This window comes from Gossypium arboreum, chromosome 6, assembly GCF_025698485.1.
Source record: "Gossypium arboreum isolate Shixiya-1 chromosome 6, ASM2569848v2, whole genome shotgun sequence".
NCBI lineage: Eukaryota > Viridiplantae > Streptophyta > Magnoliopsida > Malvales > Malvaceae > Gossypium > Gossypium arboreum.
Window position 1 is genome coordinate 23,327,503 of NC_069075.1, and position 27,464 is coordinate 23,354,966.

Below are 27,464 nucleotides of genomic sequence, written 5' to 3' on the forward strand. Positions count from 1 at the left end.
TTATCAATAGTGGCGTTTTTTTATCCCAAACGCCACTAAAAATTGATCAATAGCGGCGTTTTTATCTCAAACGCCACTAAAAAATGATCAATAACGGCGTTTTTGGTCCAAACGCCACTAAAACTCATCAATAGCGGCGTTTTTGGTCCAAAGGCCGCAAAAAGTTGAGCAGGCATTTTTGAGTAGGGTAACCGACACTCGTTTTGATTTGATCTGATTTAATTTTCATATTATTTTCTTATTTTTATTTTGAATTCGATTTAATTATTTTGGTATTTGAAACTAACTTTATAAAAAATATAAACTACACTATTCATCACTTAGCTACGAGAAAGTTTCATTTTTGTTACTTAATTATAAAAAGTTACAAATTGATAACTAAACTATTTAAAAGTTTTCATTTAAGTTATCAAGTTGTTAAAATCGACGTTGTATGGCTTTCTGTAAACCCTTAAATCTTAACATTAAACCCTAAACCCTAAACCCTAAATTTTAAAACATAAACCATAAACACTAATCCATAAACTCTAAAACCCTAAACCCCCCAAAAAATCATATGGATGTTGATGTGTATATACATAGATATTAATGTAAAAGCTTATGTTTATAATAAATTGTGGAAGCAGTACTTAATATTGATTAAATTTATTTTTAGGTTTAGGGTTTAATATTTAAGGTTTAAGGCATATGGTTTAGGGTTCAATGGTAGAATATATTTTAAGTTTATGGTTTAGGCCGGTTCAATGGTATAGTATATATGTTAAGTTTATGGTATGGGCCGAGTTTGTTATCTTGGGTTTGGGGTATAGTGTTTTAAATTAGTTTGTTGTTTGGGGTTTGGTACTGTTTTAAAATATTTAGGGTTTAGGGTCTTAATGTTTAAGGTTATAAGGGTTAGTGTTAGGGTTTAAGGGTTAATTGATTAAATGATGTTCGGTTGAATCTAGGTTTTGGAGTGCTCGAGTGTGGTTTAATTAAATACTTGATCTCATGTTTATACATATATTTACGATGTATATATGTTTATATTCAGATAATTACACAAGATTTAGTATTATATGAAATTTGATGAGGTGGTTCATAAAATTATTGAATACGAAATGTTAACATGAAATTCTTAAACTTGAATCAATTTTAAAAATAAAATAAAATAAAATTAGTATTTTATTTTTAAATTAAATTCTAATTATAAAATTCATGAGCACTTTAAAATTTATAGCCTCATGATTAAATATTGAATTTGAATTTGTAATTTCAATATCTAAAAATAATGTGTTTAATAAGGTATCAATTTCCGAGTATTACAAGATGCTATAACTTTCTTTGCATGTAATGGACTCTCGAAATTAAACTCGTCTTACTTTAATTTTAAGATGCAGATAATAATGATCTCTTAAAAGAATTTTTTAAAATTTTATTTTATGAAAGGTAATTTTATAAGTATTGGTCACACCTAGTTAAAAATATTTTTAATAAAAACTCAATGTTTTAAAATTTTCATTTTTCTCAAGGTTGTCAAGTTCATTTTTATCAAAATGGTTTTGAATATATATATATATATATATATATATATATATATATTTTATTTGAATTCATTTCATGTTTTAAATAATTATTAGAAATTATTTTAAATTGATTTACCTAAAATTTAAATATTAAATATTTAAATAATAATTATTCAATATAATTAAATTTTTTTCAAATTAGATATATTGTTTGAAAGTAAACAAAATTAGTTTAAAAGGAATTTAGGAAATAATTAAACTATTAAAATTCAAATGCATTAGTGGCGTTTTCGTCAAAAACACCGCAAAAAAATTTCAATTAAGCCAAAACGACGTCGTTTTATGATGTGTCTGCAGAGGCATTAGCGGCATTTTAGCTAAAAATAGAGAATTAGTGGCGCTTTTGTAAAAACGCCGCAAAAAATTGAGATTTAGCGACGCTTTTGTAAAACGCCACTAAATGTTTAATTGAAACGACGTCGTTCCAGGTGTGATTTAGTGAAGTCATTATCTTCAGCAAAACGGCGCCGTTTTTGTTTCATCCTTTTCATCCCATGCATACCCGAAACCCCTAAATTTCCCCAAATCAAAATTTCCTTCTCCCCTAAATCGAAATTTCCCCTAAACCCTAAATTTCCCACACTCTGCATTCCCCACTCCTCCCCTCTGTATCTAATTCTAAGCTTCTCTCACTCTCACAAACTTGCTCTTTGCAAATATCAAAGCTTTAGATCTAAGGGAGAAAAAAAACACCCAGAAATCTTTGCTGAAAGGAAGATCTGGGTATGCCTTAAATTTTCTTCTTTCGGCTTCTTTGTTGTCTTTGTTGAATTTTCAGTTGTTCTAATCTTGATGTTAAACAAAGTATGCTTTTTCTTGGTAGCATTAAGGGAGATCTACAGCGTTTTTGGAGTTGTTCTTGCACTTGTTTTTCCTAAATGTGTGTTGTTTTATTTGGAAAATTTAAAGTTTTGGAGCTTAGATTTTGTTAGGTGAATAATGAGAAATGAGTGAATTTGTGAGGTTGGGTTTTTATTGTTCAAGCTGATTGTTTGGTTTTAGTGAATCAAAGTAAGGATTTCTTTGATTGTTGATCGAGGAATGTGGGGATGAAGGAGTTCAGCACTTTTTTTAATGCTGAGTTGTTGATGATTTTGCTACAAGTTATGAAAGATTTAATTTTCCACTTTTGTAATTTTTTCAGTGTTTGAGAAGCCAAATTTTCTGCTAGTATGCTTCAATGGTTGCACCTTTGTGCAATTTATGTCTCTGATTAAGTCTTTTCTTTTAACTTCTTCTTTAGTGTTACCTGAATTGAAAAATACTTCCTATTAGTTAGCTTGTTGCAGTTCCTAAAAAACAATAAATAAGAGGCATTATCTAGTCTGTTTGCTAAATGCCATAGTTGCACCATGAGTTGTATACTCCTTTGAGGTTCTTTTATACCATTTCAATATGTCAATGCCTTAGCAATTGATGTCTTTATACGTTGTAGATTTAAATCTTTTATTGCCTTGATATTCTTTAGTTACTACTGTAATTATAAATAGGATCAGTAATGGCTTTCGCATCTGTTTCCTTGGTGTTGTAGGTGATTCAAGTGCAGGCATATAAAACCCATTGGAGTGCCTCTTTTCTAGCATTTTGGTATCAAATTATCAAATTAAGGTATGTACTGATGATGATAATCAAGCAAACCTTATGCTAAGTTTGCAACCTAATTAGATAACCATGGGTTCCATAGCAAGACAGCCAACCCTTGTGTTATATTCAAAGTTTTAAATGGTAGGAGATTTTAGTATAATTATAATATAAATTTTTTTGTGAGACTGCAAAACATCTCCGCCTACCAACAAGTTTTAAATTGTGGAAACCTGGCTTACCAAAGAAGTAAAAGATGGATAAAAAGAAATGGAAGTTGTAGAAATAGAAAGGGGTGAAATGGATTAGATAATGCGCATTTGATAAAATAAAGACAAAAAAATAATAGGTATTGAGAGATTAAAAATGATAGAAATGGCCTACCTATCTTTCCTTGTAAGCCAACAAATAATTAATACTAATGTTTAACGTCTCGGTCAAGAATATTAAAATTGTTGGGTTGCTTTCTCTTTTGTATTTGACCATCATTTATTTTTTTTATCATTTTTTTAATAATTGGGAATTTTTGAGTATTTTAATTTGGTTTTAACGTTAAGAATTTTTTTTACTTGGTGTATCGAATCCGTCACGTATATTTATAAGTTGATTAAAAATTATTACATTTGAATTTGAAGGTGACTAATTGATTTATTTAAATATGAATCTTGAAGAATATATTAAAGAAATAATAGAATTAGTAGAATTAATTAATTTTATTTTGTTGATTGAACTAATTCAAAATTTTATAAAATCAAATTAAATAAATTTATTACATTTAAAACAAGATTCTAATTTTATTTAAGCATAATAAAATTAGAATTTTTACATAACACTAAAAATGTTGAAGTGAACTTCGTATTGGGATAATTAGTTAAGCGTAAGATATTTGGATTTGAGCTTCTAAATTAATGAGCTAGGTGATTTTGTTGATTAAATCATAATTGGTTTTCGACTATTGACTTGATCATGTAATTTGAGTTATAATTAATTATTTGAAATTTATTCAACTCAAACTATTTATTAAATTATTTTATCATTATAAAATTTGAAAAACTGAAACATTTTAATTTGATATTTGAAATTCTAATTAAACCTAGTCGGATATTATTGGCTTCAGCTGTGTTAAATATTTAGAGGTTGGATTTGAATTTTTAATTAAGATGACAAAATATATTTGAATAGTACATAAATTGGCATCTTCCTTCCCCTCTGTGTTTTCTTTTACCTTTTTTGCTTATCACAAAATATTTGACTACTTCAGCCAATGAATGACAAGAATAATATCCAATGTGAAAACATTTCATTTTCATATATCTGCCTTCATTTTCCTCTCTTTTAATTTCCAATAGTTTAAATCATATAGGTAATTATCAAATTATTAGTATTTTTTTCTTATAATTATAAAAGTTACAAACAAGTATCTAATCATTCAATTTTTTTGGTCATTTTCATTAACTATCACTAAGTAGTAATAAAAGATAACGTAAAAAATTAACATGATTTCTCAATATTTTGACTAAAATATTAATTTATTATATGATTAAAGACTATCTTTTGACTAAAAGTATATATTTAATACTTTATGATCATAAAGTTAGTGGGATTCGAATTTGGCTGGAGGGATTCCTGCTCAGCTGGCAAATTTGGTAACTTTCATACACTAAAGCAATACACAGAAAGCCTAGATAGCCAAAAGGTTAGTTAATCTTTTATTTTCTGTTATTTTTTTCGTTTTTTAAATTATTATTCATGTTTATGCTTAGATTATTTTTCATGTGATTTTTTTCCATGTGATTTTTTTCCATGTGATTTTCCATATAATTTTTTTTCCAATGTGATTTTCCATAATCTCAAGATTTTATTTTTATTAGACTTGATTCAAACTTTTATAAATTAGACTTGATTCAAAATAACCATAATTGAGCGACATGATAGACTTAATTCAAAATAAATAATTAACCTTAAACTTGTAAATTTAATCTAATAACCAATTCTTCACTTCCTTGTGTTTTCCCATCAACACAATCACAATCCCATCAACGTAGATATATATCATATTTTACATAATTTACATAACTTACATTATACATAAATATATATCATATCTTACATAATTTACATAACTTACATAATACATAAATATATATCATATCATAACTTACATAACTTAATTATAGTTATAAATAAACAACTTACCCTTGTAATTTGTTATCAACTTTAGATTTCAAGAACTACGAAATGGATAGGAGTTGGATGAATTTGTCAAGGGTAAGCAACGCCTATCGAAATGGAGTACAAACTTTTCTAAATTTTGCATTTCAAAATGCAAGCCAAGAGAATATGATTCTTTGCCCGTGTAAGAAGTGTGGCAACATCAATTGGCATTTTCATGAAGTTGTATACGAACATCTAATTGTTGATGGTTTTATTCGGGGGTATAAAAAATGGATTTTCCATGGAGAGTGTACATCTAGTGGAACTTCTTCAGCGATTAATCTGACTTATCCTGATACTGCTTACCATCATTATGTTAGACAAGATAACATGGAAGGTATGTTGCGGGATGCATTTAATATGCACAGTCATGGTGAGCAATCGTTTCCACCTGACTTTATTGCATCCGATGGTTGCAATATTGGCGGAAATATTTTTTGCGAAACGGGAACAAGTGCACCAGATGATGAGCCAAATGAAGAAGCAGCGAAGTTCTAAAATTTACTTAATGAAATGAACGAAGAACTTTACGAGGGATCAAAATATTCAAAATTGTCCTTCTGCATTCGTCTATTCCACTTAAAATGTTTGGGAAGGTGGACCAGAAACTCTTTTACAATGCTGCTAGAGTTTCTGAGAGAGATGTTTCCATTTGCAAAAATCTCCCAGACTTGTCAAGATATGAAGAGACTAATAAAAGATTTGGGCCTTGGGTACGATAAAATTCATAGTTGCCCAAATAACTGCATGTTGTACTAGGGTGATCAGAGAAACCAATAGTCTTGTCATATTTGGGGTAAGTCTCGTTGGATGAATGGGAATACAGAAGATGTGAATGCGGATGAAGGTGGGGCACAGTTAAGAAAGAAACCAGTTAAGGTTTTGCGATATTTTCCCCTAATACCAAGACTTCAAAGGCTTTTCATGTCGTCAAAAATGGCCGATTCTATGAGGTGGCATAATGATTAATGAACTGATGATGGATTATTAAGGCATCCTGCTGATTCTTTAGCTTGGAAATCGTTTGACAGTAAATTTCTAAGCTTTGCAAGCGATCCTCGGAATATGAGGCTTGGGCTAGCAGCTGACGGCTTTAATCCTTTTAAAATCATGAGTACTTCGTACAGTACTTGGCCTGTAGTGCTTGTTCCTTATAATTTGCCTCCACGGATTTGTATGAAGCAATCTTCATTTATTTTATCAATGATTATCCCTGGAGAGAAAGGTCTCGGAATTGATATTGACATCTATTTGCAGCCACTTATTGAAGAGTTAAAACAATTATGGTCGGGTGTTGAGACATATGATGTATTGAGAAAGGAGAACTTTAATTTACGTGCAGCTTGGTTGTGGACAATTAATGATTTCCCGGCTTATGCTAATTTAGCAGGTTGGAGTACTAAATGACGTTATGCCTGTCCTTGTTGTGCTGCGCAAACTTGTTCGAAGTGGTTGTATAATGGGAAGAAGTTCTCTTACATGGGCCATCGTCGGTGGCTAGATGGAAATCATAAATTTAGATTTCAGAGGACTCTATTTGACGGTACTAAAGAGTACAGAGGAGCTCCTGAGCAGACCGTTGGATCTGAAATCTTGTTTATGTTAAAAGATATCAACTTTAGTTATGGGAAGATGAATCAACCACCTAACACACAAACAAAAAGAAGATCGAGGGATGAATCTGATGATGAATCTGACAAAGAGGATAATCCTAATGAGGCGGACTTGTGGAAAAAAAGGAGTATTTTTTTTTGAGTTGCCTTATTGGGAGCACAATATTTTATGCCACAATCTTGATGTCATACATATTGAGAAGCATGTTTGCGAGAACATAATTGGGAGAATTTTAAATGTCGATGGAAAATCAAAAGACAATATTCAGAGTCGACTTGATTTAGTTGACATGAGAATTCGGGGTGATCTTCATCCTTAAGTACTTCCGAATGGGAAATATCGGTTACCGCCTTCTATTTTTTCAATGTCAAATAAAGAGAAAGAGGTGTTCTGCATGGTGTTGAAGGATATAAAGGTCCTAGATGCATATGCGTCAAATATATCTCGATGTGTGAGTCATAAAAATCGAAGATTATATTTATTAAAATCACATGATTACCACATCTTAATGCAAGATTTACTCCCAGTTGCTTTACGGTGTTGTATGTCAAAAAATGTGACGACTTGTATAATTGAACTATCCAAAATAATGAAAGCTATTTGTGGCAAAGTTTTGGATGTTGAAGAACTTGAGAAAGTACAGGATCGAACCATTTTGACTTTATGCAAATTGGAGAAGATCTTTCCACCTTCCTTCTTCACTATTATGGTGCACTTGGTAATCCATCTCCCTCAGGAAGCAATACTTGGTGGACCAGTTTTTTATCGATGGATGTATCCTATAGGAATGTGCTAATTTATTTGTTAAGTATTCATTCATTCACCTCTCTACATTTAGTTACAGCTTCTGGTAAATATTGTATATCGTGTTTAGGTTCCTAAGCAAATTGAAGTCTTATTGTCGCAATAAGCGTTATCCAGAAGGATAAATTGCTGAAGGCTACTTGGCAGAGGAGTGCATGACCTTCTGTTCTAGATATTTAGAAGATGTTGAAACACGATTGAATAGACCAAGTAGAAATGCTGGCCTCAATGATCATAACTTGGCCGAAAGTTATTTATTCCAAAGTTTTGGAAAACCAATCGGAAAAGTTGAAATTGCAGAATTAGATGATATATCGTGGATACAAGCACATCACTACGATTCAGTTGAACCGTTACGCAAGTAAGTTCTAAAATTTTCTCACATATTCGTCGTTTTGATTTGTTTATCTTTTAACCAATTAAACTTGTTTTTAACATAGTGAGTACAAACAAATTTTGAGATCTCGTGCACGCTCTCGGAGATTACAACATCAAGAGATCAATAAATTATTCACAGAATCTTTTCATGAATGGTTAAGCCAAATGGTATGTAACTGAAGTTAATAAGTTACATATAATCGCGAAATTTAGTTAATCAAATAAGAATGTTTTTACATAATACATTTATAATTACTTAATTTACTTTCGATTCAATAGGTTTGGAGTGGGAAGGACGTCAATGATGAAATTAAATGGCTTTCCCAAGGTCCAAACAAAGTAATAAAAAGATATAGTGCATTCCCCATCAATGGATACAGATTTTATACAAAATATCGCGAGAGAATGAGGATAACTCAAAATTGTGGAATTGTTGTTAATTCTTCAATTACAAGTTATGCTAGTGCTAGGGACAGTAATCTGATTGAGGGTAATATGGAGTATTACAGACTTCTTACCGACATTATTGAGTTGGATTACTATGGCAGATGGAATGTTGTCTTATTTCGGTGTGATTGGGTTGATGTTAATATTGCTCGCGAAATTAAAAAAAAATCAATTTGGTTTTACAATGGTTAATTTCTCTCGCTTGATTCACACTGGACAACAATTAATGGACGAGCCATATGTATTTTCCTCTCAAGTGAAACAAGTTTTTTATTTGAAAGATCCAACTGATGAGGGTTGGTATATTGTACTCCGGAACACCCTTGGAGACTTGTTTGACATGGGTAATGGAAGTAGAGATGACATCATCGAAAGATCAGAAACATTACCTTTTCCAGAACAAAACTTAGATGAAAATATCCCTAGTACTAGTACACAACATCAATGGGTTCGACATGATGTGGATGAAGATATTTACGAATAATGATGTAGTAAGATTTTACGATTTTTTAATTATATGTAATATTATAATTTTAATCTTGGTCATGTTATATAATTTAACTATTTTATATTTACTATTATTGTTGTAATTTGTCACTAAAACTTCAACTATTTTATGTGTATTGCAGGAAAAATGCGTAGAAGAAGATTACGAGATTTAAGTATTGTCCAGAATACTCAAAATTTGGAAGAAGCAAATAGTGAACAGCAGACAGTTGTTGGATCTTTGAATGTGCCGGAGACACTTGACGAGCCTGGAGAATTTCAAAGTAATGTTAAGTTCATTTTACATGTGTTGACTTTTATTATTGATTTATTTCTCAATTTTAATATAATAATAGTATATCATTTCTCAGCTGAAAGTGGTGCAACGCGCAAAGGTCGAGGACGTACGATGCTTAAAGATTTATACGACTTAGATCCTGTTAAGCGTGTTAAAGTAAGTAGAAACAGTCATAGTTAGCCTGTTGCATCTGAAGCTCGACTTTTAGCAGGCTATTTGGGCATTTTAGCACGAAATGCCAATATGTTGCCCATCAACTACGAATCATGGCATCACATGCCTGATAGCAACAAAAATCAGGCTCTCGCTAATATTAAGGTAACAAAATGTGAATGTAATTTATAATAATTTGGTTTAAGTTTCATTTATATTTACATTCTAAACTTGTGTTTTTTTAGGAGAGGTTTGCTTTAGAGGTCTCCGATGACCATATTAAGCAGGCATTGGGTAAAAAATGGAGAGACAATAAAAACACTTTGAAAAAACTATATTTTAAGAAAGATATAAGCCTCGAGGAAAAATTGCGAAATGTCCCGCCGGGAATGCTGAGGTACCAATAGGAAGATGCGGTTGGATTCTGGAATTCAAAGAAAGGAGAGGTATTACGTAATTCTAAACTCTTACAAATTTTTTGGTATATATTGTTTACTATATACGTAATAATAATTTCATTATGTAGGACCATGAGCGAGTTGGAACAAGCAACAGACAAAAACAAAAATTCACGCACACGGTAGGGTCGAGAAGTTTTGCTTCTGTAGCTGAGGCCAAGGTATTATGAATTTATTAATTTTGTCAAATATTAATGACTTTATACTATTATTTAATATTTTTACTACTATATTGTAGGAAGTCTCTTCTGGTCAAAAAGTTGGACGTCTTCAGGTTTTTGAGATTACGCATAGGAAGAAAAATGGATCTCCTATGACATCCGAAGCTGGAGAAATTATGGTATATTTATTTAATAAAATTTGATTTATTATAAATATTTATAATGTTTAATTATAATGATTTAATTAAATCGTTAGTACTTTTAAATAATGTTAAGTTATGTTGCATTCCTTTTTATAATATATTTCATTTCTAACTTTTTAATTGATTTATTAGGAGAAACTAAAGGAGAAGAAGGCGGAGTATGAAGCGATTGCTTCGACTGATAGTTCTGTTAATCTTGAGAACATTGATAACAGAATTATCACTAAAGTTTTGGGTCCTGAAAGATACGGCCGGGTTCGATTTCAAGGATCTGGTGTTACCCCGACCCAATATTTTGGATCCAGCTCCCAGCAATATATGCCTTCCGGGAGTCAAGCTCAAGATGAAGTTCAGAGGTTAAGAGACCAGATAGCTCAGATGCAAGCGAACATGGTTGAGCAAATTGCCAAGGTTCAAAGAAAATATGAAGAACTCCAGCAACAACTTAGAGCAGAAGCAGCAGTTAGGGAGGCAGCAGCAGCAGCGAGGGAGGCAGAGGCGAGTAGAAAGTACGATGAGCTCCAGCTACAGCTTCAGCAGATGATGCAGATGTTTCAGCAGTCGCAAAAGCTGCCATCTTAGACATTAGTTTTCTTGTTGTAAGAATATTTTTAACTTTGTCACATTTAACATTATTGTAAAAATATTTTAAGTTATACTTTGTTTATTAATTATATCATATATCTTTCGTTAAATTTGAAGTATCATTTAGAATTAATGTTTTTGATTATATTTTTTATGCTAAATTTGCTGTTTTTGGTTGCATTTCATGCTATATTTGTTGATTTTGGTTGGATTCAATGCAGGAAGGCCTGAATATTGGTGAAAAATATGCATATTAAATCTGCAAAAATTAGCGGCGCTTTTCCCACAAACGACTTTTAGCAGCGCTTTCCACACAAACGCCGCTAAAAGTCATGACTTTTAGCGGCGTTTTTCTAGATAAGTGCCACAAAATTTTGCGGCATTTCTTATAGCGGTGTTTTTTGTGGCGCTTGTCAAAACGCTGCTAAAGGATAAAAAAACGCCGCTAAAAGTCTGTTTTCTTATAGTGAACGTAAGTTTTGTAAATATAAAATCAAACTTGATATTCAAACTCATACATGTCTGATATATGAAATATAAAACTGAAATAAAATCCAACAAGATTATCAAATTTTAGAGAAAAAATCACTTGATTTGGCGAATAGAACGAAGGAAATAAAAATATATAAACCTTCAAACCCTAAAATCTTTAATATATTCTAACTCTTAAAAAAAATTCAACCACCCATTCCTAATAACTTCAATTTAATCCAAACTTAAAAAATATCACCTTGGCTTAATCCAAATTAAAGGTAGAATATTATTATAAAATTAGCTTACGGATATAGAAGCATAGTAAATGAAATAACGAGTAAATCCTTAATCTTTGAATAGCGATTGAAAGAGAACCACCCAAAAATATAATAATGCATTCAATTTAAATCGTAAAACCCTAAAAGTTTAATTTAAAGAATCAAAATCCAAAAATTTATCAAGAATGTTAAAGATTCAACATAATGTATAATTGAAATATCAAATTTATAGAATTAAAAAGAAAATGAATAAATCCAAAATGATAAAAAATCAATTCATTCTCAATTATTCAACATGACAAAACTCTGATACCACTTGTTAGACTTGTAAAATAAATCTAAAATAAATCTTAATAAACTAGGATCTATCATGTCAAATCAACAGGAATAAAACTAGTTACGGAAGCGTACTTTCCAAATTAGCACATAAGAAATTCAGAGAATATTTGGCCTTTCCTAAGGATGGGACATTAGAAAATATATGTTGTATGTAATTTAGGGACCAAAACCTTAAAATATATAACTTTGGTATATTAGCCTTAATTCCTAATTAGCCCATTATTAATTAAAAATTGATTAAACTTAATTACTAGAGTATCTATACATATTTGATCCATATTTTATCTGAAATTTTAACCATTACAGCACTCTTAATTTGGGCTAATCAATCATAATAGTAAACAATAATATGTAATTAGTGACATCCATAGTTTTCAACTCAAGTTCTTTTAATGTGTTTATGTAGGTATAAGCACGTAGAGCTGCAGAAACTTTATATCAATTGAAGAGGAGAGAGTTTGGCTATGATTTAAAGACAATGAATATTGTTCTCAACAGATAGTGCGTGTTGGGGAATGTACATGAGGCTAAAAATTTTTGGAATGACATAATTAAGTCAAAATACAAGCCAGATATGTTTACCTACAGAACTTTTATAAATGCATTGACACAGAAGGGAAAGTTAGGTACTGCGATGAAGTTGTTTCGAGGAATGTAGGAGAAAGGGTGTAATCCTGATGTGGTAATTTGTAATTGTGTCATCGATGCACTGTGCTTCAAGAAAAGGATTCCCGAAGCTTTGGAAGTGTTTAGGGAGATGAAGGAATGTGGTTGTGCCCCAAATGTTGCAACATACAACTCGCTTATCAAGCACCTAGGAAAGATTGGGAGGATGAGAAGGTTTATGAGATCTTGGATGAGATGGAGGAGAAAGAAGGGTGTTCACTGAATAATGCAACTTTCAACTACTTGCTCAAGTTTTCGGAGAAACCGGAGGAAGTTCCTGGTGTTTTGGAAAGGGTGGAGAAAAATTGTTGCAACATGAGCTGTGATACTTACAATTTGATCTTGAGGTTGTATATGAAGTGGGATCATGAAGAGAGAGTTAGACATATGTGGGATGAGATCGAAAAAAGTGGATTGGGACCGGACCAGTGATCGTACACAGTTATGATTTACTGGTTGTATGATAAGGGAGGGTTGAAGATGCTTTGAGCTATTTTGATAATATGAAATCTAAAGGAATAGTGCCAGAACCTAGGACTGAGATTTTGGTAAATTCCATGAGGAACAAATTGAAAGAGCAAGAAGGTGAAAAATAAAAGACAGATCTAGGGATAAATGGAAAATCATCGATGCTTAGGTCTAAAAAGTTTAAAAAACCAAAGCTAGGTAATGCTTCCTCTAAAATTATACCATAGTTTTAGTTCTGTGCAAATCCTATATACTATCAATGAAGAAAACCCACAGTTTTCATCTGCAAGCCTTTGCTTATATATCACTGATAAAGTATTACTTAGTTTTAAAAGGTTTAAAAAGAACATGGACTGAACATATGCACGATGTAAGACTAGTTTTTGAACTCTTGCGGGATAACATGTTGTTCTTAAAAAAATCAAAGTGTTTCTTTGATAAGTCCCAGGTAACCTATCTCTGCCCATTCTAGCTTATCGTCTGTAAGGCTGATAGATGTTTAGATTATCAATCCATTTTCTTGTGAAATGATCGATTGCAATATTTTCAGGGCCTCTTTTTGTAGTGAAATGAGTGGTAGACTTGGTAAACTTGCATGTGTACAAAATTGAATCTAGAGATCCGTTCCCAGTCTAGACTTGAGCAATCTACTTCCAATCTTCCTCCAAAGTAGTTTCCTAATCTATTTGGCTTTTTGTATGCACTTTCTGAAGAATCTGAACTATTAGCCTATGATGCTCCGACTTTTCATTATTCTTGAAGTATCTATGTCCAACGTATATATTGACCTACTTGTGTCCAACATATATATAGAGATCTTTATGGAAATATGACCTGACAATGATCCTTGAAATATATAAAAAAAGTTAGAGAAGATTGAACACACCCATATTGTGCACTCACACTTTAGTCTCTAGTCTAAAAAATAAAGCTATTAGCCCCCATTTAGTTTTTGATGAAGTAAAGTGCGGATAGAAAACCTGTCAATACTTGCAATGTTTGTCCATAATGTTTGTAAATGAGAAATGACCCTAGTCTACTTCATTTCTCAAACCCAATTGCTTGTAATTGCATGTAAATGTCACTAGGAGGCTGTTGCTAAGGTTTAAGAATCTGTTTTATGAGTCAGTGTTGATTGTTTCAAGTTCACTTTAATGTCACTCTGTTTACTGCTTTCTAGTGTAACTTTTGTATGCTAAGCGATTTGTATACTAGTTGTTTGTCTAGAGTATGCATGCAGAAGTTACATATTAGTAGTTACAAACACAGATTTGCTGCTTGATAACAAAGAAATCTTTTCTTTTCTTTTCTTTTTTTTTCTTTTTTTTTTATAGTTTACCATGGTTGCTTTATGCCTATATGTTATGCTTTCGAAAACACAGAGCTTGTATGATTAAAGGGAAGCAAATTCATAGCTCTAGTATAATATTTGACACTTTTGATAATATTCCATTGATCTTGTAGGCCTCTAGACTCTAGACCTTCATTTGAACTTTACGTATTCTCTTAACTAAGAACTGCATGGAGCTTGTACAATATGACAATAGGTGCAGTTTCACTCAACATGGACTGCGTTATGGGGGAAAAATAATTGGGTCACCATTTGAAGTGGCTTAGGTCAAAGGATTACCAGGGTAGTGTTGCAGCTTCCTGGTATTCCAATTCATTAAACTTAGGCTTGTTATAATTCATAATTTTATGTGAACGATAATCGTATAGCATTATGCTGGCATGATCAGATGAGATGAAGAAAAAGGTAGAAGAAAGGTTTTGTTGAAGCTGATCTCCATGCAGCTGGTATGAAGCAAATGTAGCTGGAAGCTGGCCATGCAAGCTCGTGACAAGCATACAGCAACCTTGGTTTTGTGTTGCTGTTAGATTTGAACTAATATTTTGTTCATTTTGAAGTCTAGTTTGCTATAAGCTTTTTGATTGATGTAATTTGATGTTGATGGAGCTGTTAACCAGCTTTGTGTTAATGTACAAGTTACGTTTTTGTTATTTGGAAAGCTTAGTGGAAGTAGGTGTATGTTTAGGTCGAAATTTGACTTGTAAGTTTTTTTTATTTTGATATATGTAATGGCAATCTGCCTATGATGGATGTATGAAAAAAAATACAATTCTTTTTTCATCAATACTCTCAACTATTCTTCATGCTCCTTCTTTCTTTGCTTTAGTTCTGTTCTTGTTTTCCTTCCAATTTTTGCTCTTAAAGCTTGAACTTGAAGCATTTTTTCCTTCATTCTTTACCCGGGTATATTTCATTGCTGCTGGTGCTCTGTTTGTAACTCTTACTTTACCCGGTTAAAGTACTCTCAAACTCCAACAATTGGTATCAAGAGCTTTCATCTTAGAGGACCTGTTGTTGAAAATTAAATGGCTTCATCAGGTTTTTCTCCTGCTGCACCACCAGTCTTTAATGGTGAAGGGTTCCACATATGACAGGTTAAGATGAGGACTTACCTGCAGGCCTTTGATCTGTGGGAAGTTGTTAACACAGACATCGAGCCAGCTCCACTGAGGGCCAACCCCACTGTGGCTCAGATTCGTCAGCATGCAGATGAGAGGACTAAAAGGCACAAGGCCATGTCCTGTATTCAGAACTGTGTTTCTGATGTGATCTTCACCAGGATCATGACCTGTGAGACCCCAAAGCAGGCTTGGGACAAGCTTAAGGAGGAGTTCCAAGGCACTCAAAGAACTAGGCAGCAGCAGCTTCTAAATCTGAGAAGGGATTTCGAGAATCTGAAAATGAAAGAAGAGGAAACTGTCAAATAATATTCTGACAGGATAATGGCTGTTGTAAACAGTATAAGGCTCCTTGGTGAGCAGTTTGATGAAGTAAGGATAGTTGAGAAGGTTCTCTCTACTTTACCAGAGAGATATGAGGCAAAGATATCCTCCTTAGAGGACTCGAGAGACTTGACAAGGATCTCCCTGACTGAGCTTATCAATGCTCTTTATGCTCAGGAACAGAGAAGAGCTAGCAGGATCGATGAGCACCAGGAAGGTGCATTTCAGGCCAAGAGCAAGCCTAGCTCGAGTAATGCTGCCTACAAAGGCAAGAAAAATTGGAGGGATAAATCCAAAGCTGATGCCTCAAAAAATGGGATGACCATGAGAACCGCAAAAGGCCCGGTCATCCAGAGGCCAGATGCTGGTTCAGACCAGATGCCATATGTCAACATTGCAAGAAGAAGGGCCATGTTGAAAGAGTCTACAAAGAAAAAGGCAGACCTGGCCAAAACCAACCTCAACACAAGAATGAAGAGGCTCGAGTAGCTGAACAAGGCAGTGACAGTGAAGAACAAGTGTTTGCAATCTCATGTTTAGCTGCAAAATGCAAGGTTAAAAAGGGATGGCTTTTTGACAGTGGCTGCACCAACCACATGTCACCAGATGCAACTATCTTCAAAACTCTAGATAGAAGCTGTAAGACTAGAGTAAAAATTGGAGATGGACACTGTATTCAGGCAGAAGGCATAGGTGATGTGATAATATGCACTCCATCAGGTAACAAACTCATCCCAAATGTCTTTGTCAGCACAAATTGATAGAAATTTGTTGAGCATAGCTCAGTTGCTGAAAAAAGGATATACTGTGGTCTTTAAAGGAAAGTAGTGCCAAATCAGTGACCAAAAAGGGTCCATACTTATGACAGTCACCATGAGTGACAAATGTTTTAAAGTTGACTGGTCAGGTGACTCACACACAGCCCATACAGCCTCAACAGAAAATACCAAGCTTTGGCATCAAAGACTTGGTCATGCCAACTTTAAGTCTATGGCTCGGATGGTCAGTAAGGAAATGGTTGAAAACTTCACCAAGACAGTTCAGAATGAAGATGTTTGTGAAGTCTGTCAGATGGGAAAGCAAGCTAGGCTTCCATTTCCTACAAATACAGCCTAGAGAGCCTCAGAGAAACTTCAATTAGTGCACACAGATGTGTGTGGCCCTATGAAGTCCGAGTCACTCAATGGCACCAGGTACTTCATTCTTTTCATTGATGATAGTACCAGATACTGCTGGATTTACTTTTTAAAGAATAAGACTGAAGTTGTTCAAGCCTTCCTGAAGTTTAAAACAAAGAAATGAGATAGAGATCGGTCAGTAAACTAAAGTCCATAAGATCGCATAATGGGATGTAATATATTTCATTTCGCCCAAGACATTTGTGCAAGAGCTGGCATTAAACATCAACTAACAAATGTGTAGACACCTCAGCAGAATGGGGTAAGTGAAAGAAAAAATAGAAGCCTACTTGATATGGCCAGATGCATGATATTTGAAAAGAACTTGCCCAAAAATTTATGGGCTGAGGTAGTAAATACTGCTGTTTATGTTCAAAACAGACTTCCAACCAAAGCTTTAGAGCAAAGGACTCCATTTGAGGCTTGGTTTGGATTCAAGCCATACTGGCTCACTTAAGAATCTTTGGTTGCTTATGCTATTCACAAGTTCCAGCTGTTAAAAGAAGTAAGTTTGACAAAAGAGCACAAGCAGGCATCCTGGTAGGCTATAGCTCAGAGAAAAAGGGCTATAGGATCTTAAATCCTTCAACAAATAAAGTATTTGCAAGTAGAGATGTTGTGTTCAATGAGAGAGCAAGCTGGAATTGGGACAAGAATGAACCTGAAGCTGTCTCTGAAGAACTTGTGGTTGATCAAACAGAGTCAGAAGAAAATAGTCCTGATATGGACTTTGATGATGTGCCAATCAGAGGTACCAGATCTTTGGCTGAAATTTATGAGAGGGCACATATAGCCTTAGTTGAGCCAACCTGTTTTGAAGAGGCTGTGAAGCATGAAGGCTGGAAACAGGCAATGGCAGATGAAATTGCCATGATCGAGAAGAACCAGACTTGGAAGCTGGTTGAGAAGCCTGCTAACAGGAAGATTATTGGAGTAAAATGGGTCTACAAGGCCAAGCAGAATGCTGATGGAAGTCTGAATAAACTGAAGGCTAGACTTGTGGTAAAAGGATTCAGTCAAAAATATGGACTCGATTACTTTGAAACATATGCTCCTGTTGCCAGATTGGATACAATTAGGCTGATTGTTGGATTGGCTGCTCATATGCAGTGGAATGTCTATCAACTAGTTGTGAAATCGGCCTTTCTAAATGGAATCCTTGAAGAGGAAATTTATGTCGAGCAACCAGAGGGATTTGAAGTACCTGGCAAGGAAGACTGGGTTTACAAACTAAGAAAGGCCTTATATGGCCTAAACCAAGCACCCAGAGCATGGTATGCTAGAATTGACTCTTATCTGCTTAGTTTGAAGTTTGAGAGAAGTGCAGTAAACAAGCTATTTGGCTGAGGAAAATCTTAGCTGATTTGAACTTATCTCAAGTAGAAGCAACAGAGATACTTTGTGACAATAAATCTGCTGTTGCAATTGCAAAGAACCCTGTCTTCTATGGTAGAACTAAGCACTTTGACATAAAGCTGCATGTGATAAGGGAGATGGAGCAAGCTTGTGAAATAAAGCTGGTTCATTGCAATTCGGAGGATCAAATTGCTGATATCTTGACCAAGGGTCTTGGTGTGTCGAGATTCAACAAGTTAAGGAAGCTCATGGGAGTTTGCAGCATGGAGCTCAAGGAGGAGTGTTGAAGCTGATCTCCATGTAGCTGGTATGAAGCAAATGTAGCTGGAAGTTGGCCATGCAAGCTCGTGACAAGCATGCAGCAACCTTGGTTTTGTGTTGCTGTTAGATTTGAACTAATATTTTGTTCATTTTGAAGTCTAGTTTGCTATAAGCTTTTTGATTGATGTAATTTGATGTTGATGGAGTCATTAACCACTTTGTGTTAATGTACAAGTTAAGTTTTTGTTAGTTGGAAAGCTTAGTGGAAGTAGGTGTATGTTTAGGTAGAAATTTGACTTGTAAGTTTTTTTTATTTTGATATATATAATGGCAATCATTTATGATGGATGTATGAAAAAATACAATTCTTTTTCATCAATACTCTCAACTATTCTTCATGCTCCTTCTTTCTTTGCTTTAGTTCGTTCTTGTTTTCCTTCCAATTTCGCTCTTAAAGCTTGAACTTGAAGAATTTTTCCTTCATTCTTTACCGGGTATATTACGTTGTCTTTGGTGCTCGCTTTGCAACTCTTACTTTACCCGGTTAAAGTACTCTCAAACTCCAACAGGTTTAATGAGCTAGGCAATATGTGTGAATGAGGCAAGCTTGAAGTTGAAGAAGCTTATGAGCAATTTAAGGAATTCGAGGATCAGATGGTAATGGAATACGGAAAGATGATGGAAGCTGAGGTCCCACCAAAATTTGATGAGATGGCTGTACCGGACCTAAAAAAGAACTTGGATGATCCACCTGGTGAGGGACCAATCCTTAGGTGGCAAACTCGGGCGGTGTTTGCTCCTCGTGGTGATGCGTGGCATCCCAAAAACAGAAAAAGTAAGTATGTCTGTTACAGTGAAATAGCTCGAGCTTTCCGCCGGTTACGAGAGCTTGTTGGAAAGAGACACCATCCAGGCAAAGATGAACTTACAATTCCTAGTGAGAGGTAAAGATGAACTTGTTCTTTGCACTTGTGGGTAAATTTATTTATTTTTTCTTCATTTTTAAAGGTTTGACCAGCATATCTTTGGTTATATTAAGGTCACGTGATTGGATTGCTCAAATGATTGGCTTTGCAATCAAAACTGTAACATTTTAGGTAATTTGGAAGCCATTTTTGGATGGAATAAATACCAAATTCAACACTTTGCCTCATAAAATCAGTTCCACACACCCATTGCAGGCCACTCACATGTGCCCATACTCTACCCACAAACCACGAAAAAAAAAAAACTATGCTTCAAACTCATAATGATTTTTTTTACTTATAAAATTTAAATTAATTAATTTAATTATAAATCTATTAAATATTTTAAAATTTTAATTATTAATTTATTTGATTCAAAAATAGTTAATTAATTGAATTAACTGATGAACCGAAATTAATAATAATTGAGAAGTATTCAAATCACCTAAGGTTTGATAAAAAATACATTGACAACTTTACCCTTCAATAATTAATTATCATTCTATTTATTTTTGTTATTTTTTAATTTTATATTCAATTAAAAATAATAAAAATCTAATTAATTATAAAAAATAATTTAATTGAAGTTATGAGTACAATCAAAATTAGAATTACAAGGAATACATCCGACCAACTATAACAAAAAATCAACACTACTAGAATGATAACCAAACTATATTCAAATCTAGATAATAATAAATATATACAAGACCCATATATAGTGACAATAAATATGAACTCATATGGTTTCACAAAATGAAAAAGTGAGGCTCAAACTTAAGATCTTAAAGTTCTCACGTCTTAAACTTGCTATTAAGTTAAAGCCTCATTGGCAGTAATTTTTTTTTTTTGAAAAGAAAAAACTACTACTAGTAATCATTTTTTATTTTTGTCGCTCTCTAACTTTTTGAAAAATAATTCTTATGTGAACACATGTTAAATATTTAAATTTTAATTTAATTATATGTATATATTAACTTTGGGATAAATTTTCTTCCTTTATATTTTAATCAATTTCTTTTACATTAGAACTTTCAAAATAATGGTAACTAATTAATTTTACATTAAAATGATTTAACAAATTCTCAAGGTTAATATATGATTGCAAGAAATATAAATCAAAATACTCATCTCATCTCATCTCTTAATCATGAGATTAGGGATTCAATTCTTACCCATAGAATGAAGCACATTTTAGGGTTAACTACTTATCTATTTGGAGAGCACCCACGATGATGGATACCTTGATTTTGACTAAAAAAATTCTTTTTATTTACTGGATATTTCTTTAAATTACCATAAGAACATTATAAATGGTAAAAGTGAGATTGATCGGTTCAATTTTTTTAACTAGATCAAGGTATTCAATTTTTTATTTTTCAAATAAAAATCGAACCGATGAATATAAGAAACTAGTTAATCAGAACGTACTAAGTCAGTTCGGATTTTGGATTTTCATATTGTTTTTAAGCTTTTAGACTTTATTTAGACAAAATTGCCTTTGGATTTGGAATTTTCAATTTTAATTAAATAAAACTATCTTTGTTTTGTGTTTCTTAAACACTATTAGATAATTTTATTTTTTTCAATTATACATAAAATATCAATTAATATATTTATGCTTATTAAAAATCTAATTAAACATTGATTTAATCATTCCCAATTTTCTCGATTATAGTCAAATATTAAATTATTTGTAATTTACAATTTTAATGTATAATGAGAGAAAAAATAATAAAAGTTTTAAAAGTTTTAACAATAATAATAATAGAACACAATACATAATAAGTAAAAGAGAGATAAACATTTGAACTCTTGAAATTTTAACAACAATAATAAATAAGCAATGAACTCGTGACAGATTGTTGAAATTAAATTTAGAATTTATTTTTATTTTTTATTTAATTATAGAATTTAGAAGAAATGAGTTTTGTTTTGGGTTTTAAGTGGATTTATATATTAAGCTTATATGTTTAAAAAAATATTAGGCTTGTCTAAAATACAATGGTCTTTCCTTTTAGTGAAGAAAGGGTTTCTGAAACTCGATCGTCTCTTGATTAGGAAACGAAAAAAGTTAGACTTAAAGATGGTGAAGGTGATGAGGATGTTGATATGTTCGTGGACTTGGAACCGAGGCCAAAGGTATCCTAGAAACATAAGTTGATTGGAACAAGGTTTTCTAACCATGAGGAGGTTAATAGACGTACAAAAGGTGATAGTGTTGAAGATATCGAGTTTCTAGAAGAAGATGTTATAAAACTATGGTCAATGGAATCCCAACTATAGAATTCTCACATCGTATCCAAAAGATCCTTTTTTAAAGAAATGGTGACAACGGTTGCGCTAAAGTTACTAGGCGAAATATTGGATACACAACCCTTCATAATCGGATCAGTAGCCTTTGGCGACCATCAAAACCAATTCACCTAATGGACATTGAATACGGGTATTTTTTGGAAAAATTCCAGTGTATGGAAGATTTTACCAAATTCCTTTCATAAGGACCATGGATTATTTATGATCAATACCTTACTGTGCAGCCATGGACCAAATATTTCGACTCCAAAAAACCTTGCCCGAGTGTGGTTCTGGCATGGATCAGATTACCGGGTCTTCCAGAATTTATGTATAAAAGGAGAATTCGGGAAGCAGTTGGCGGTTTGGTGGGCAAGGTAGCCCAGCTTGATTTCAACGTAGATAGCAAAATCAGACCTTGTTTTGCTAGAATGGTTGTTTTTCGTAAATCTTGATAGACCATTGGTGTCTCGAATATGGGTGAGAGGAGAATAACAGCAGGTAGAATATGAAACTTTGTCGACCATTTGATTTTCGTGTGGCAATTACGGACACTTGAAAGAGATGTGCCCAGCACCGGTGGGGAAGTCGAATAATGTGAAGGAAAAAACCAGTGGGACTTTGGGATCGTCTGAGCCGGTTAACTGTAATGAGGAGGCGACGTACGAGCCTTGGATGGTGGTGGAGCGGAGAAATGGGCGGGGGCAGAAAAAAATGCGGAATCAAAGGGAAGGGGTTTCAAAAAAAGTAAGTTCAGGATCGAGATTTCTGGCCCTAAATGATTTAGAAACTCTGGAGAAAGATAATGGTGCTGTAAATGAGGCAATGTCGGGTAAATCTGGAGCTAAAATCAGGTGATTTAATAAATCTGTTTCAAAAACCTTGGGGAAAGGAGCCTCTATTTTAAATAATGGAGGTGTTGGATCTGTGAAAGAGCCAAGAAGTGGGGTGGGTCAGAGCCTGTTAGTAAATGGACCAAGGCTTGGTGGGTCTTGTAGGGAATGAATAACAATGTTGGACCAGCATCAGGTTGGTGGTGGACTTGGCCCATATAAAAACAGTGCAGGCCATTTAGTTAATATGGAAAATGGGCTTTTGGCAATGGAGAATATTGAATTTGGGGAAAGTAAGGGGGAGATTAAGACTTGGGCTTGAGGACCGTTGGGAGCACTACTTTAGACATAGCAATTCGGCAGGCTAAGATTGGTTTTTTGTTGATTGTTGGGTAGGGACCTGGTATTGGTGGGATTAGTTCAGTTAAAAAAAATTTCGGGGTGGGTCGTGATTATTTCTGACCCAAAAGAGCAACAAAATGAATCAGGCATGGACGTGGCAAATTTAGACGTTAATGGGCAGCTGGGTAATTTATTAAAGGCCCTCTTTAATTGTTCTAATTTTTCTAATGAATCCCTTAATACCACTACACACTTTAATCCAACCTTTGAAGAATAGGAGGGGAAGATGGTGGTCTCATATAATTCTAAACTTGACCTAGGAAAACACTCAGTTGTTGTCTTCAAGGAAAATGCTAATCCAAATAATGGAGAAGCTTTGGGGGATGATATAACAAAAGAGAGTGGGAAAAATTTTTCTTTTTTCAAAACTTAGGGTTCAGGTGATAAAGGCGGTTCGAGCCGAAATGGACAAAGGGCTAGAGGCTTTCAAAGGAAATCATACATCAGGGTCGGGGAACTCCAAGCAGTAAGGTTGGTATCAATCCTATTTTTATTTTTTATGGATTTGATAGTTTTCTCCTAGAATTGTCAAGGATGTGCTAGTTTGAAATTTTCTCACATTTTCCTTGTGTACAGTAGAAAACATAAGCTTGATATTGTTAACTTATTGGAGACGAAGGTTAATGGCTTTAAAGTAAAAAAGATTATAGCTAGCTTTGGTTTTCATTATTTTCACCGGGTAAAAGCTATCAATTTTTCGAGAGGTATTTGGGTCAGATTGGACTTAATATATGTTAAGATTATCCGTAGTAATCTCCAATTCATTTGCATTCGGGTTCTGAAAGGAAATTCTACCTTGTAACAGCCCAATTTCATTGGTGTCAAAAACAGTGGTTTCGGGACCACAATTCCAACTAATGAGTTTTTTTTAATATTTATTTAATGCCTGAGGGATTATCTTAAGGTCGTATTAAAGTTTCGTTAAGAAATTTTAAAGTTTAAATGGTTAATTATGTAAAAAAGACTAAATCGTAAAGGTTGCAAAAGTTGGTATCTATTAGTTAAATGGGTTAAATGGCTATGGAAAGGTAAATTTGTAATACTCCACACTCGTGCCCTATGCCAGGACAGAATACAAGGCATTACTAAACTTAAACACATGCATTCAAACATTTCCGAGTCATCAAGACTTGATCAAATTTAAAACTTTTTCGAACTTTGTTTAAACTCCTTAATATGGGCCTACGATGTTTCAAACATTCATTAGAAGCCGTTCGCAATCAACTCGGGTCCTTAAACCGACTTAATACAGATGACCCTTGAAACAGGGTACACGCCCGTGTGGAAGGGCAACACGCCCGTGTGGCTATTATGACATGGCCGTGCTAATGGCCCATGTGGTTCACACGGCCTAAGCACAAGGGGACACGCCCGTGCCCTGAGCCCATGTGAATTAAATTCTAAATTTGAACCTACAGGGTTTTCACACGGCTTGACACACGCCGTGTTTATAGCCCGTGTCCCTCACACGGCCATGACACGCCCATGTCCTAGCTCGTGTCTAAAAACCTTGACATTCTGTTGCAGTCGTCAGCATCTAATAAGGGGTACACGGCTAAGGCACACGCCCGTGGCCAGAGGCCGTGTCCTCCACACTACTGAGACACACGGTCGTGTCCCTGTCCATGTGTTTACTACCACGCATACTGACTTGCAAATTTTACGTGCAGGGGACATACAGCCAAGCAACACACCCATAGGGCTGACCGTGTGTCATACACGGCCTAGGCACACGCCCGTGGCCAGAGGCTGTGTCCTCCACACGGCTAAGACACACGGCCGTGTCTCTGCCCATGTGTTTACTACCATGCATACTGACCTGCAAATTTTATGTGTAGGGGACACACGACCAAGCAACACGCCCATGGGGCTGACCGTGTGTTACACACGACCTAGACACAAGCCCGTGTGTCTATTCGTGTGGATAAAATAAGGCTATCTACCAAGCCTTTGCCACCCTGAAACATAATCTAACATCAACCAACATATCAAAGGTTAATTTAATATGATTTCTCGACCAAACAACCATAGTTAAGACCTATATACATTACATATATTCAACCATGCCAACAAATTTACATTTATGAAAGACTAGCTTGCATTCACATAATAATTTTCATTATTAGCCATTTTCCATGGCCTTATACAAAATGAAACAAATATTAGATTAAGCCAATACATTTGGCCAATTAACAATAGCATAAAACTCAAAAGTCAAGGTCCTATACATGTCATAATCAAAATAAAAGATCTAACTATACCAAGTGCTATGGATGATAGTGTGATAGTTGCCTCCGACGTCCGATGATCCTCAAGCTAATTTGGCCGCACTATAAGAAAATGGAAAGGAGAGGGAGCAAGCATAAGGCTTAGTAAGTTGCATGCAAATAAATATAACAATAACTTTACCATTCATCATCATGCTCATAAAACAAAAGTAGGCATAAGCACAACTTACTCATCACTATCCAATACAATTCAAATAGCATATTTTGAGCTCACATCTCATACATTTCAAATAGATACCTATACCACGCACAACATGGTTATACTTTTCTCGTTTAACTTAAATTGTAACTCTAACCATTGAACAATTTGAAATGCTATCGGATATTTACTAAGTCTCAAACATAGGGTATAATGCCGATGCAATGTCCCAGACATGGTCCTACACTGGCTATCAAAATCGAGGCTGATGCCATGTCCTAGACATGGTCTTACACTAGCTCTCACATATCCGTGCCGATGCTATGTCCCAAACATGGTCTTACACTAACACCTCTATACGTGCTGATGCCATATCCCAGACATGGTCTTACACTGGCTATCAAAATCGAGGCTGACACTATGTCCTAAACATGGTCTTACACTAGCTCTCACATATCCGTACCGATGCCATCTCCCAGATATGGTCTTACACTGACACCTCTATACGTGACAATGCTATATCCTAGACATGGTCTTACACTAACACCTCTATACGTGCTGATGCCATACCCCAGACATGGTCTTACACTGACACATCTCGTAACTGATACATGTCCCAGACTTGTCTTACACTGGCTTACATCTCGAGGCCGATGCATGTCCCAAACATGTCTTACACTAGCTCTTGTCTCAATGCCGATGCCATGTCATAGACATGGTCTTACACTGGCTCTCTTAATGTGGCCGATGCATGTCCCAGACATGTCTTACACTAGCACACAAATAACCCGAATGTCATGGCATAAATATCCGATTTATTTCCTAAGGTTCAAACGGGAGTTCTACTATCTCAATATTCATCATACAGAATCATTTTCATAAATAAGAAATTTATGCTATATCAATTCAAACACATATAATAACAATATAGTTGTATTATTTACATACAACTTATCTCGGATTACAAAATGTAGACGACTAGTTCGACTTAGTCCATTTGTTTTGCTTTTCCCTGGTCTAGGCCAGAATTTTGTAATTCTTGATTTGCAAGAGATATTATTGGCTGATATTTTGAACTCTCTAAACCCCCTTTTTGATACTGAAAATCGGTGAAGAAGAAGAAATAAAAAGATGAACCTTTTTGTTTTTTTTTTAATATTATTACTAGTCAAAATAGGTCACTAAAACCTCATCTAATTTTGACTTTCTTGTCTCATAGCCAGCCAAGCACTATTATAGGGTCTATTTTCCCTTTAAAGACCCCCAATTTATGATACATGGCAATTTAACACCATTAGCTATCAAATTAAGACTTTTGCACTTTATGCGATTTAGTCCTTTTTGGCAATTAGGCTCCCAAACGCTAAAATTTCTTCACCAAATTTTTCATGCACTAATATAAACATGCTATAACTCCAAAATAATAATAAAATACTTTTTTTGACTTCAGATTGGCGGTCTCAAAATCACTGCTCTGACTGGACCCAAAATTAGGCTATTACAATTTTTCCCTCTTAGAGATTTTTGTCCCTGAAAATCTTATCGGTGAATAAATTTGGGTATTGGTCTCTCATGGTCCCCTCGGGTTCCCATGTGGCTTCCTCAACTCTATGTCTATGCCACAAAACTTTCACAAGTATTATACTTTTATTCCTCAATTGTTTGACCTTCCGAGCCAAAATCTTAATTGGCTCTTCGCCATAAGTCATGTCTGAGCTAATCTCAACCTCTGTTGGCGCGATCACATGCGAAGGATCCGATCTATATCGACGTAACATGGAC

At 34.2% G+C, this 27,464-nt stretch overlaps 1 pseudogene; it reads left to right on the forward strand.

Annotated features, from left to right (window-relative positions):
• Positions 1–15,950, forward strand: part of LOC108485356 (putative pentatricopeptide repeat-containing protein At3g15200) — a 35,995-nt pseudogene extending 20,045 nt beyond the window's left edge.
• Positions 15,951–27,464: the final 11,514 nt, after the last annotated feature.